The sequence below is a fragment of the Phyllobates terribilis genome, unplaced genomic scaffold (assembly GCF_046119375.1).
Source record: "Phyllobates terribilis strain yellow unplaced genomic scaffold, ASM4611937v1 Scaffold_5__5_contigs__length_657084704, whole genome shotgun sequence".
Classification (NCBI taxonomy): domain Eukaryota; kingdom Metazoa; phylum Chordata; class Amphibia; order Anura; family Dendrobatidae; genus Phyllobates; species Phyllobates terribilis.
The window spans coordinates 413,437,588-413,450,949 of NW_027362765.1; the positions used below are offsets into that span (position 1 = coordinate 413,437,588).

The following is a 13,362-nucleotide window of genomic DNA, read 5'->3' on the forward strand; positions in this document are numbered from 1 at the left end:
GCATATGGGAAAGGCATGGTACGTGTGTGAGCTTGCCTCGCCTCAGAGCCGCCACCAGGTTCCGGCCATTGTCACACACGACCATGCCTGGCTGTAGGTTCTGTGTGAGCCACAGATCTGCCTGCTCTTTCAGAGCTGTCCACAACTCTTCAGCATTGTGTGGTTTTTCACCTAAGCATATTAGCTTCAGCACAGCCTGTTGCCGCTTGGCCGAGGCAGTGCTGCAGTGCTTCCAGCTTGTGACTGATGTGGTCATTTCGGAGATGGAGTCTGAAAAGGAGGAGGGGGCTGAGGAGGATAAGGTGCAGGAGCTGTAGACCGTGGGGGCAACCCTGATTGACCTAGGGCCCGCAATCCTTGGCATCGGGAGGACGTGTTCCGTCCCAAGGTCTGACTGGGTCCCGGCTTCCACTATGTTAACGCAGTGTGCTGTCAGCGAGATGTACCGTCCCTGCCCACAAGCACTTGTCCACGTGTCCGTGGTTAGGTGGACTTTACAGGTAACTGAGTTGTTGAGAGCACGGCTAATGTTTTGGGACACGTGCTTGTGTAATGCGGAGACGGCACACCAGGAGAAATGGTGGCGGCTGGGGACCGAGTACCGAGGAACGGCCGCCGCCATCAGGTTGCGGAATGCTTCCGTCTCCACGAGCCTAAAAGCCAACATTTCGAGGGCAAGCAGTCATGAAATGTGAGAATTTAGTAGTGTGGCCTGTGGGGCGTTGGCTGCATATTTGCGCTCCAAGGACTGGGGTATGGACAACTGAACGTTGCGCTGGGACAAGGACATGGACATGCTTCCTGATGCTGCTACTTGAGAGTGTGCAACGACAGGTGCAGGGCAGGAGGCGTCTTCGCATGCACCATTGACAGGGGATTGGCTTGCATGCACAACAGCGGAAGAAGCAATGGTGCCACCCGCAGACACTGTTCCTGGACCCTGGGGTTCGGCCCACAAAGTCGGGTGCTTTGCTGCCATGTGCCTGATCATGCTGGTGGTGGTCAGGCTGGTCGTTTTTCCACCCCTTCTGATGCTGGCCTGGCAGGTGGTGCAAATGGCCTTTTTGGGGTTATCGGCAGAGTCTTTTAAAAACAACCAGACTTGGGAAGACCTAACAGTTGTACTAGCAACTTCCTTTTGTTGTTACGGGGAACGGTTGCCTGCCTTCTGTCTGCGGCCACCACACTGCTTCTTCCTGCCTGTTGGGGTGCTCTGCCTCCCTCCCCCTGTGTGCTGCTGTCCTCGCTCTGCATGTCCTCCTGCCAGGTTGGGTCAGTTACTATATCATCCACCACCTCGTCTTCCACTTCCGCACCCTGGTCCTCCTCCTGACTTTCTGGTAATTGTGTCTCATCATCGTCCACCTCTTGTGACTCTTTCCCACCGTCGCCTTCGTGTGACCGTGGCTGCTCAAATATTTGGGCATCGCTACACGCGATCTCCTCTTGTCCCGCTTCAAGTGGACCGGGCGAGAGGCCCGAATCTATAAATGGAAAAGTGAACAGCTCTTCAGAGTGTCCAAGTGTGGGATCAGTTGTCTCTGGGCACTCGGCATGGTGGGAGGAAGGAGGATCAGGGTGAGGAATATGCGGTCCAGACTCACGGCTACTGAGACTTGACCGTGTGGAAGACAGGGTGGTGGTGGTGGTGGCTAAGTGACAAGAAGCATTATCCGCTATACAATCAACAACCTTTTGACACTGCTCTGGGTTCAATAGTGGTGTGCTGCGGTCCCCTAGAAATTGGGACAGGAAGGTCAGGCGAGAAGATGTGGGTGTTTCGGCTTGCCCACGGCCTTATCCTCGGCCTCTGCATGCACCATTACCATCACGTCCAGTTCCCCGTCCCTTGCCACGTGCCTTGCCCATTTTAAATGCAGGACAGTATCTTCCACGCTCACTACAAATGACTGAGTTTGGAGCGAACTTATATGTGATCTGTGTGATGGAGAAAACAGAGTTTTAAATACCTGGCCTGTAGGTAAGTAGTTTGAACAGCAAACTGCGGTGAATTGCTTCAATGACATACTAAAGGAAATTTTTAATGGAGGCCAGAAATGGCAGTATTTTCATATCATCCATTTGACAGAGGAAACAGAGTTTTAAATAGCTGGATTTCTAGCGCTCTAATATGGAAAGGACCTGGCTGTATTCTGCAGTGCCAACAAGCAAATGGCGCAGAAAAACGGTGTTCTCTGGATTGCTTTTTAATAATGAGGATTAGGATCCAAAGAAAAGTATTCCTGGCCCCTGAGACCTGGGCCTATTTCTAGAAATATCTAACAGCAGCAGAAGGCAGAATTGGAATGGAGCCTCTCGTGCTATGTGCACTGCAGTCTGCTATATACCCTGCCTGCCTGCCTATATACACCCTGCCTGATATCTCTGCAGATGGATTAGTCCTCAGAAAGACTGTTTGTTAAGATGGATATGTGTAATGTACGGTTTTTATCCCTACACTACCTAATACACGATCAAATCTCTACCTGACACTGCAGCAGCTGTCCTTACACTGTCTGATCCGGAGTGACTGTGACGAGCATGGCGGCGCCAGGTCTGATATAGACCTGATGACGCTGTGCGGTCAGACAATCACTGTAATGCCCATAACCAACATGGCTACGGCATTACAGTGCATGGCAGGCAATCCCTGCATGTTCATTGGCTCTCTAAAGAGCGCCAAACATGCAGGGAGGGGACCCGAGTTCCCGCCCGAGCAACCCGGAAATACTCGGCGAGCGCCGAGCTTGTCGAGCACCGTGATGCTCGTACGAGTACCGAGCAGTGGCGAGCATGCTCGCTCATCACTAGTACCCACCACTTCCAGTGCGGAAGTGAGCAGTCCTTGATGGCACCAGATAACCTCTTTAAAGTATGACAATCCCATGGAATAGCAATTTTTTTAATTTTTATTCAGCCTACCATGGGTTGTTCTTATCTCTTAAAGGGATTGTCAGACCCAACTCGATAGGTCTGCAGTCACTCTGTGTGACTGCAGACTTATGAAGCCCCACCATTCCAGGAAGTGAGCTCTGCAGGGATTCGCCGGTTTCTGACCCGGGAATGGACGGTATGCATGAGTTATCCATACTCCCGGCCAGAGCCCGTCTAGTGGGCGCGGCCTCACTCCATACCCTTGTATTGAGCAAGGTTACTCCCCTTCTAGTGATGAGGTCGTGCAGTGGGCATGGCCGACTACAGGACGCATGCTGCGAGAGTATGTATAACATAATATACATACCCTCCGGTCCAAGATCAGAAACCAGCGAATCCCTGCAGTTCACAGTGCGTGCGCTGGGGGGATTAATGCGGAGCCACAATGAAGTATACAATTTTTACGGATACATTACAATTCAGTAGCATAGAAAACTGTAAATGGTCCTGTAAATGATTAATATCTGCTGCTGTAAAAAAACAGATTGCGCACGACACAGATGAAAAGCGAGAAAAAAATTGTCCCACTTTTAAAATCAGACCGATTTTTAATACGCTCCTGTAGCCCCAGCCTAAGGGAGACTCTCAGAAGGACCATCCCCAAATCTGCCTAAAACTTTGTGGAAACCAGCGAGGAGGTTTCTTCATTCAGTGAGGCTATCAATGGTGTACGCTGGAGCAGGGAGTGGGAGTAACTTCAAAAAAGGGGCATGGCTATGTGCAAAATTTGCTGGCAAAGTGGATTCTCCTCCCGGTTGCTTACCTTCAAAAGTTGGCAAGTATGTTTTGCTAAAATGAAAATAAATGTGCTTTACATGTGTGTTACATAATCTGAAATATTTTGTTTCTCTTATGTTTGCCCCATGCTGCACATTGCAGTCATATCTGCTGTAGCAAAGCCAGGTAGGACTGCGTTAAATCCTAGCACTGCAGGTCATAATTAGATGCACCTGGCTAGCTTTGACTAAGAACCAGGAAATGGGTTCACCTTGAGTCAGTCAGTTGGATGTTGAGCAGAGTGGAGTGGGTTGAAGCTAGTGAGTGGCCAGCCAAAATGTGATCTGTAGCTGGGAGAGAGACACACCATGGTCTCTCTCTGAATGGAGACTGCATGGGTCAGGTAGGAAAGCTGAGTAGTCTGTGTGTTGGAGCTCAGAGAAATGTGTGGAAGCTACAGCCTGTTCAGTCTGAACCTGACTGCTGATACAGTACATGTTGCCTGAACCACAGACAGCAAGTATCAGACACTGGTGTATGATTTCAGCCATGTTTGATTGATTCTGAACCACTGTGATGTTTCAGGGAAAAACATACTTTAAACGCCGCTGGGGACTAAGCCACAGGGGAGACTAGTCAGAAAGGCTGGTCCACGGGGGCTTCTTCACGCCCGCAGCCAATGCGTAACAGGTCTCTTCCTATACACACATGCAGGGAGAGACGTGTCACTCAAGGGAAGCAGGTGAAAAGAAGTCTTCAAAGTATGTTTTTCTCTGAAACACTACAGCTTTTCAGAACCAAACATACCTGGATTGCGCAGCATATACAGTATCAGCTGTCAGGTTCCCTTTAGAGCAGTTGACCATTTTTGGGACAATTTTTTCTTTTACTTAAATGCATGTATTTGGGGGTAAAAATCATTTCTTTGCTATTGGATTTCATTACAAATTTGGCACAGTTTGGGTTTCACAGGTTCTTTTTTTCACTAGACATTCAACTTTGATGTGGTCTCTGGTCATAAATTAGCCCAGAGGAGCTCAGAAAAAGACAAATAAAGTGTTACATCATAGTGGGCTCACTGACAGATTCTCAGTTAACTCAGAGGCTAAAGAAAGCAAACAGTGCAATTTTTTTTTACTGAAATCCATTTAGAAAAATAATTTTTAAACCCAATTACATGCATTTAAGAAACAAACAAAAAAATTGTTCCCAAAGGTGGACAACCCCTTTAAAGATGAAGAAACCTCAATATGGGGAAACCTCTTGAAATTCTTTATAGCTTCTTTAGAATTTTCTAGTGCAAGAAGAAAACGTATCTGTGAAAAAGTTTCCAGTGTAGCCAAAACACAATTGTAGAGAAACAGCAACAAGCTTCTGTGTCCAGATACCATCCTAAGACGGCACCTGCTGAGTGCCAGGCAGCGCCCCTGGAATCCACACTTATTCCGCTGTGTGGTTAAATATTTAGTAGTGTAAGAAGCTGTGGAGGGGGTGTAGTAGAGCAGGTGTAATCCAAGACTTAATGTTGAATCCTTTTTACTTCTCAGAATGCAAGATGATCTAGGACTCAGCTAGGTTTTTCAACGTTCACTTTGGATTTTCTACAATTACTTAAACAAAGCTACAACTTGTTAGTGCATTACAGAAAAACAATACGATAGATGTAAAAGGAGGCGATGTCACCTTCACAAGCAATTTTATTTCCATTTCAAATGTGTCTAAAATAAAAAATGAAGCAGCTTTGCAAAAACTCTATATAAAGAAATATCCTACTGCTTTGTGCCCTATGCTGACTTGTTTCCATAGTGACAGACTACAAATGAACCCTGTGTAGTCTGATTTTGCAGTCATGTGTTATTCATGTTACGCATGTGACGCGCCCCCTGGGCCATATTCTTTTAGGGGGAATATCCGGAGCCGGATCAGATGGGGGTTGTAGTCTTCCGAGTGGCTGTGACCCGGTCCGTGCCCAGGGTGTCAAACTGAGTTGTATGTGGCAGTCATACAGATGTTATAAGTTCTTTATTGTCGACTACGCCACCCGTTGTGTTGCGGTCACTGTGGCCGCCGCTGCAGCAGGGTCCGCTGAGGCTGGTGGTGTAGGTGCAGCTTTGGTGATATAACCCCCAACGGGTGGGGTATAGCCTCAGGGGGATCAGGTGCAGAGGATGGGAGTTGTGGTGATGCAGTGTAGACGGCAATCAGAGACAGAGTCGGGTTATGCAGTTTAGGATGTTTTACTCACTGCTGATGTTCTGGTCACTCCAGCTTCGAGTGACCTCCCGAGCCGTGCTGCGTCCACCAGGTTCTGGATCCAGCCAACTCCCAAATAAGTCCGGAGCGTGACCCTGAGCTCTCCTTCTGTCCTTTCTCTGGCCGTCCCCACTATTGATCCACCCAGGTCCAGCTCCCTCGGGCCTTCTGTTGGGAGACCCTTGGCCTTGGGTTCCCTGACCCTCCTCGTGGTGTGCCTTCGTGGTGGATGTGGTGGGTGACTGTGGCAAACGCTGCCCACGGTCTCCGGTCTCTGGCTGGGGAGTGTTTTTGCCCCCACCAGCTTGGGTTCCGGTACCCTGATGCCGACTCTTCACCCGGGGATTTAATTTGGGGTCTTAGAGTCCTTTCTTCTGTTTCCCCCTCTGGGTCTCTCTCTCTCCTCTCTCACTCTGGGTCTCTCTTCTCCTCCGCTCGCTGACTTTCTCTCTGCAACTGACCCTGTTCTTAGTTGGTGCCCACCTTATATACACCCTCTATGTGTGAGCTCAGGTGACCAGCACCCAATGAGCTCCTATCTTTACCCAGGCTGCTCCCCCTATCTGCCCCTACACTACTTGGGATGTTCCACCCCCCTTCCACTCCAGCCAGGAACAGACTCGGTCGTACCTGCACATTTCTAAGTGGGAGTACCGTCGGTCTGCTCCTCGGAAATGGGATGTGTGTAGTGCATGCAGCCTACCGAGCTCAGATCCACACTCCATCCTTACCCGGGAGTGGAATATCACACCTCTGGGTTGAGGTGCAATACCCCTGTAGCAGCCGAATCCTCAGGGTGCTACATTCCCCCCTGGTAAATCACAGCACGTCCTCGGGCTGTAAGACATAACACCAAAAACATACAAATTTTTGCATAAACATATAAAACATATAAAACAACATATATTAGCAAATAAAACATTCTCGTCGCCTCTGGCTCCTCCTCCGGTCACTGTGCAACGTGTGTCCGGGTACAGTGCGACAGTCTCTCTGGAAACTGGTTTTCCTATAAAACCGGTAGGGGGCGCTTTAGGACGCGCAACTATATACAGGGGTAGTGGCCGCTCTCAGTCCTCGGCCAGGTAATGGGAATAGGGGTTGACCGCTCTCAGTCCTCGGTCAGTGGGATTTAGGGGTTAAACGGGTAACAGTTCACACATGTTGGTCCCAACGGGGACTATATTAGCAGCAGTAACAGTTTCAGTTTATGGTGCCCCGACGGGCAACTATATACAGCTCCTGCTTCGCTGTACTTAACGACGGCGTCCTCCTGCTCTTGCTTTATGGTTACCTTTGGCTCTAGTTTCAGACCCGTCCGGGTCCTCTTGTTCTTCCTCCTCACACCGCAGCTCCTCCTCTGTCAGGCGATGCACATGGAGGGCGTAAGGTCCTTTGGCACACTTGTGCCGGGTAAAGGTGACCTCGTCCCCGATATAAAGGTCACGACCTCTGTGCCCCTCCGGCAGATGGGACTCCACATCTCTGCGCGTGACAAAGACGTCGCCGGGGGTGTTGTGGTCTCTGATGAAGCCCCACCCATGCTGCATGTTGAACTTAATTACAGTCCCGGTGGTGCGGGGACTGTGCGCTGCATGGGGGTCCCTCCTGGTTCGGCTCTTCTGCTCGGCGCTCCTTATTTGGGCCTGTTGTTCCCGGACCCGCCTCTCTCTCCGCTCCCTCGCAAACTCCTCGAGCTGCTGTCGGCAGCACTCAGCACGCTCCGCTGCAGCTGCCCTGGTTTCTTGAGTGAACCCCATTAGGTCTTCTCCGGTGGGGTCCCACTCAAATTGGGTCTCTTCAAGCGGGGGCGAGATCCTTATCACGGGCTTCGGAGCCGGAATCAGGGGTGCACACATGGCCCCAACTCTCCTCTGGTGCTCCAGTTCATAATATCTCTGGGGCCAGATGAAAGGCTGTCCGTCCGGCCACGTGTGCTGGGCAAACAAGTCCTCTCCCAGACGCGGCACCCTTGGTTTTACGGGTGCGGGCGCGGTGGTGGTGGCGCCCGGGTTGCCCAGGCCTTGCGGCCAGGCCTGGGGCACCTGGAAGGTGAAGGGCACTGTCAGGACGGCGGCGCCCTGGGCTACCTGGCCTTGCGGCCAGGCCGGAGGCTCCGCGGAGGTAGGGGGCGCTGTTGGTGATGCGACGCCCGGGAATTCTAGGCCCTGCGACCAGGCTGGTGTTACTTCCTGTTTTGCCACGCTCGGGGTCGGTGCACATGGCGTCACAGGGGTCGCGGCGGCGGCTTCCGGTTGGGGCCTAGTCTGCGTCGGTGACATGGCGTTTTCGGGCACAGCAGGGGGACTTTCGGGCTCTGCGACGGGGAGCTGGGGCAGGTAAGCGGTGTCCTGGTTTGGGGTATAGACGTCCCCTTTACCTGCCTCCATGCGTTCGGCTCCCTTCTCGGCGCCGTCTCCGGCCTTGGGTCCTCCCGCGCCATCCTCAGAGGCGGTCTGTCTCCTCATCTTGGCTGGCGTGCTCCGGGTCTTGGTTTGCTGGGCCATCTCTCGGCTCCACTCCGCCAATGTCTCTCGCTGTACCCGGGCCATCCTCCGTGTGAGGCCCTCCAGGGCAGTCTGTGCACACTCCCGGTCTCGGGGGAGCTGTGCGAGGACCTCCACTAGGCCTAGTGGGGTCGTGGTTTCCAGCAGGCTCCTGACCAACGGGTCGGTGCTGCTCTGCTCTTCTTCCAGCAGGCTCCTGGCCAGCGGGCCGGTGCTGCTCTGCTCTCTGGCCATCTCCGGGTGAGCTTCTCTGCTACTCCTCTCCAGGCTTCTTGCCTCCGGGTGCGCTCGCTCCAGACTGCTCCAAGCGGCACCCATCTTTGTTCTCTCCTTTCGTCTCCTCCCCCTTCGAGGGCGGTCCCGGGGCCACTTGGTGATTGTCAGCTCCAGGGGCAGTTCTTTCTTGCTGACAGACACCTCTAGCATCACAGTCTCTGTTGGTGGGGGCGGTTTCCACTTTTGGCGCCATTTTCGGTCCTGGCCCACGATGGGAGGCGGCCTCTCACCACCCTCTGGCACGCCCATAATGGCGTCCGCTCTTCCAAGGCGGGAAACCTTTGGAAATGGCGGGAATCGCTTCCCAGTGGCGGGAAACTCTGCAGATGGCGGGAAAACGCTGTTAATGGCGGACAACCGGCGGGAATCGACTGGTGATGGGGTCCGATGACGGGGACCCTCCGGAACCGGCAGGAGGCTTCTTTTTGAGGTAAACTCGTTCTTTTCTTCAGGCACGCAGTACCCGGGTGTTGCGGGCACGTAATCCTGCCGACTACGCCAAAGTTGACGCGCCCCCTGGGCCATATTCTTTTAGGGGGAATATCCGGAGCCGGATCAGATGGGGGTTGTAGTCTTCCGAGTGGCTGTGACCCGGTCCGTGCCCAGGGTGTCAAACTGAGTTGTATGTGGCAGTCATACAGATGTTATAAGTTCTTTATTGTCGACTACGCCACCCGTTGTGTTGCGGTCACTGTGGCCGCCGCTGCAGCAGGGTCCGCTGAGGCTGGTGGTGTAGGTGCAGCTTTGGTGATATAACCCCCAACGGGTGGGGTATAGCCTCAGGGGGATCAGGTGCAGAGGATGGGAGTTGTGGTGATGCAGTGTAGACGGCAATCAGAGACAGAGTCGGGTTATGCAGTTTAGGATGTTTACTCACTGCTGATGTTCTGGTCACTCCAGCTTCGAGTGACCTCCCGAGCCGTGCTGCGTCCACCAGGTTCTGGATCCAGCCAACTCCCAAATAAGTCCGGAGCGTGACCCTGAGCTCTCCTTCTGTCCTTTCTCTGGCCGTCCCCACTATTGATCCACCCAGGTCCAGCTCCCTCGGGCCTTCTGTTGGGAGACCCTTGGCCTTGGGTTCCCTGACCCTCCTCGTGGTGTGCCTTCGTGGTGGATGTGGTGGGTGACCGTGGCAAACGCTGCCCACGGTCTCCGGTCTCTGGCTGGGGAGTGTTTTTGCCCCCACCAGCTTGGGTTCCGGTACCCTGATGCCGACTCTTCACCCGGGGATTTAATTTGGGGTCTTAGAGTCCTTTCTTCTGTTTCCCCCTCTGGGTCTCTCTCTCTCCTCTCTCACTCTGGGTCTCTCTTCTCCTCCGCTCGCTGACTTTCTCTCTGCAACTGACCCTGTTCTTAGTTGGTGCCCACCTTATATACACCCTCTATGTGTGAGCTCAGGTGACCAGCACCCAATGAGCTCCTATCTTTACCCAGGCTGCTCCCCCTATCTGCCCCTACACTACTTGGGATGTTCCACCCCCCTCCCACTCCAGCCAGGAACAGACTCGGTCGTACCTGCACATTTCTAAGTGGGAGTACCGTCGGTCTGCTCCTCGGAAATGGGATGTGTGTAGTGCATGCAGCCTACCGAGCTCAGATCCACACTCCATCCTTACCCGGGAGTGGAATATCACACCTCTGGGTTGAGGTGCAATACCCCTGTAGCAGCCGAATCCTCAGGGTGCTACACATGCGGCCCCAATTGGCTATTATTGTGGCCAGAGGCTGTGTGCCCACTATGCGTTTTTTAAGCGTTTCTGCAGCGGCAATTCTGCCATGTTCCCCAATGATAATCCGCATGTGCTGTGCACATGCTGCGGAAATTTCCGCTGCGGATTATCATTGCGGAAAAATACGCAGCACTACCAATTATTTTGCGGAAGGGCTGCGTTTTCGCCGCCATTGACTTTCATTGGAACGCATGGAATCCGCATCACTACATCTGTACATGCAGAATCCAAGCGTTTCAATGTGCGGATGGTACCCGGGTGTGGAGGAGAGGAGACTCTCATCCAGACCTGGGTACCATTGTTCCTGTAAAAAAAGAATAAAATAAAAAATAAATGTTATACTTACCTTCTGATGGCCCCCGGTGTCCTTGTCTCTGCTTGCCGGCAGCTCGCTGTAGACTAAAGGACCTGCGGTGACGTAATTTAGTCATGTGACGGGTCACGCGACCGCTGACGTCGGCAGGTCCTTAAATCTACCGCGAGCTGCCAGCAAGCAGAGACAAGGACTCCGGGGGTCATCAGAAGGTAAGTATAATATTTATTTTTTATTTTTTACCATTCTTTACGGTCACACTATATAAATCCATGCCGGTTGCATGGATTTATATAGTTTGACCAAGTTGACAAGCACTTTCCAAGTGATGCTAAAATCTCTTGGAAAGCGCTTGTCAACCCGCATGCGGAAATGCATGTGAAGAACGCTTCACATCCACATGTCCCTGGCAGGAAAAACGCATGTACAATCCGCATGTACAATCCGCATGTACAATCTGCATGCGTTTTTTTCTGCCAGGGAGATGCAGAAACGCTCAAAAAAAATCCGGAGCATTTCTGCATCGTGGGCACATAGCCTAATACAGATTTCCAGTGGGCTGCAGTGCTTAAATGTATAGTGGGCTACTGGCCCATTTTTCTTTTTAACCATTCCTTTAATTTTTGTTCAGAGAACTGTGCAGACATTCCATAGGTTTGCATTGCCAGGGTCTGGGTGAGAGTCTATATACAGAAGTCTAAATGTATCCTATGTGATATATATACAGTAGTCTTGATGTCTCCTTTGTGATGTATACAACCGCCTCATGTCTCCTAAGTGCTATGTGATGTATATACAGCAGTCTCAATGTATCCTATGTGATGGATACACAGTACTCCCAGTGTATCATATGTTATGTATTTAAAGCAGTCTCAGTGTCTCCTATGTAATGTATATATGGCAGTCTCAGTGTCTCCTATGTGATGTATATACAGCAGCCTCATGTCTCCTATGTGATGTATACACAGTAGTCCCAGTGTTTTCTATGTACATATATAAAGCAGTCTCAGTATCTTCTATGTTATGTATATACAGCAGTCTCAATGTTTTTTATGTGTTGTATATACAACAGTCTTAGTGTCTCCTATGTAATGTATATAGAGCAGCTTCATAACTCCTATGAGATGAATATGCAACAGTCCCAGTGTATGCTATGTGATGTATATACAGCAGTCTCAGTGTCTTTTATGGGATGTATATGCAGCAGTCTTAGTGTCTCCTATGTGATGTAAATACAGCAGTATCAGTGTCAGCTATGTTATGCATAGTATATACAACAGCAGTCTCAGTGTCTCCTATGTGATGTAAATACAGCAGTCTCAGTGTTTCCTATGTGATGTATATACAGCAGTCTCAGTGTCTCCTATGTGATGTATATAGTGCAGTCTCAGTGTCTCCTATGTGATGTATACACAGCAGTCTCAGTGTCTCCTATGTGATGTATATACTGCAGTCTCAGTGTCTCCTATGTGATGTATATACAACAGTCTCATGTCTCCTATGTGCTGTTTATAGACAGCAGTCTCATTGTATCTTTTGTGATGTATACACCAGCCTCCGTGTAGCAATTTATTTAACCCTTTCTATATTAGTGACCACAATTTTTGACCTGATCAATGATTTTAAAACACTCTCTGAATGGGCCGCTGTATAATTAGAATTATTATGGGAGGAATGTTTTGCTTATTTGAGATGGAGAAAACAATGAAAATTATATACACTATTTGCACATCAGCTTTCATTAGTGTTTGTCCATTTAATACGTGGCCCAAGATGTAGCCCAGAAATGTCAAAAGTTTGGACACCTCTGGTCTGGAGGTTAGCAAGAAGAGGCTGGAGAGGGAGAGAGGGAACGCATGATGGCCACTTCTACCACTATTCCTCTCCCATTCTTAAGATCAGTTGTTGGACCCCACTGAACACACTTTTGTGTCTTCAGAGAGCTTCATAATATATTTGCAAAACAAAAACAAAACAGAGTTGCAACTATATACTTCATGTGACAGATCTACATGAGAGAGACGTTACCAGGATCATTGGCAGTAGCCTATCTCCCGGAGAACAAAAGTATCATCCGCAAGGCCTCCATGCACATTACACTGATGATCTCCCCGATATTGTTTAGTACAGCCAAATTTGGTCTAATGTGTACTGTGACCTTTATGTTTGGGTACATCTAACAGACTTTTGGCAGGTACCTGATCCTTAGAAGTCTATGGACATTATCAGTGTACTAGCCAACTAGATTATCAGAGAATCCTCCAGTAGGCCAGGCACAGTAACGGGCCTCAGGGGTACAGCAAAAGACCACTCAATTTTATGCTGACTTTGGAGCTAATCACAGGTCATTAAGGTCTATTTCCTAAGGGTTGATGGAAAATCCAATGAATCAAAGGGCTCGTTCAGATGAGTATACAATAAGGATGTATGCTGTCCAAATAAAAATTGGACACCGCACTGACCGATGTAATTCAATTGGGCTGTTCAGATGATAGTTATTTCACATGAGCCGAGTGTGCACAATTCTCTCCTGAGTCTCAGAATAGAATAACTTATACAAGTCAACTGGTGTGCAAAAAAATCAGATCCCATATGGATCATCTATGTAGCATCTGATTTTTACGGAAACATTGCC

General features: G+C 50.2%; 1 protein-coding gene across 4 annotated transcripts in view; it reads right to left on the bottom strand.

Annotated features, from left to right (window-relative positions):
• HMX2 (H6 family homeobox 2) overlaps window positions 1–13,362 on the bottom strand; it is a 69,715-nt gene that overhangs the window by 43,834 nt on the left and 12,519 nt on the right. The window lies entirely within an intron of this gene.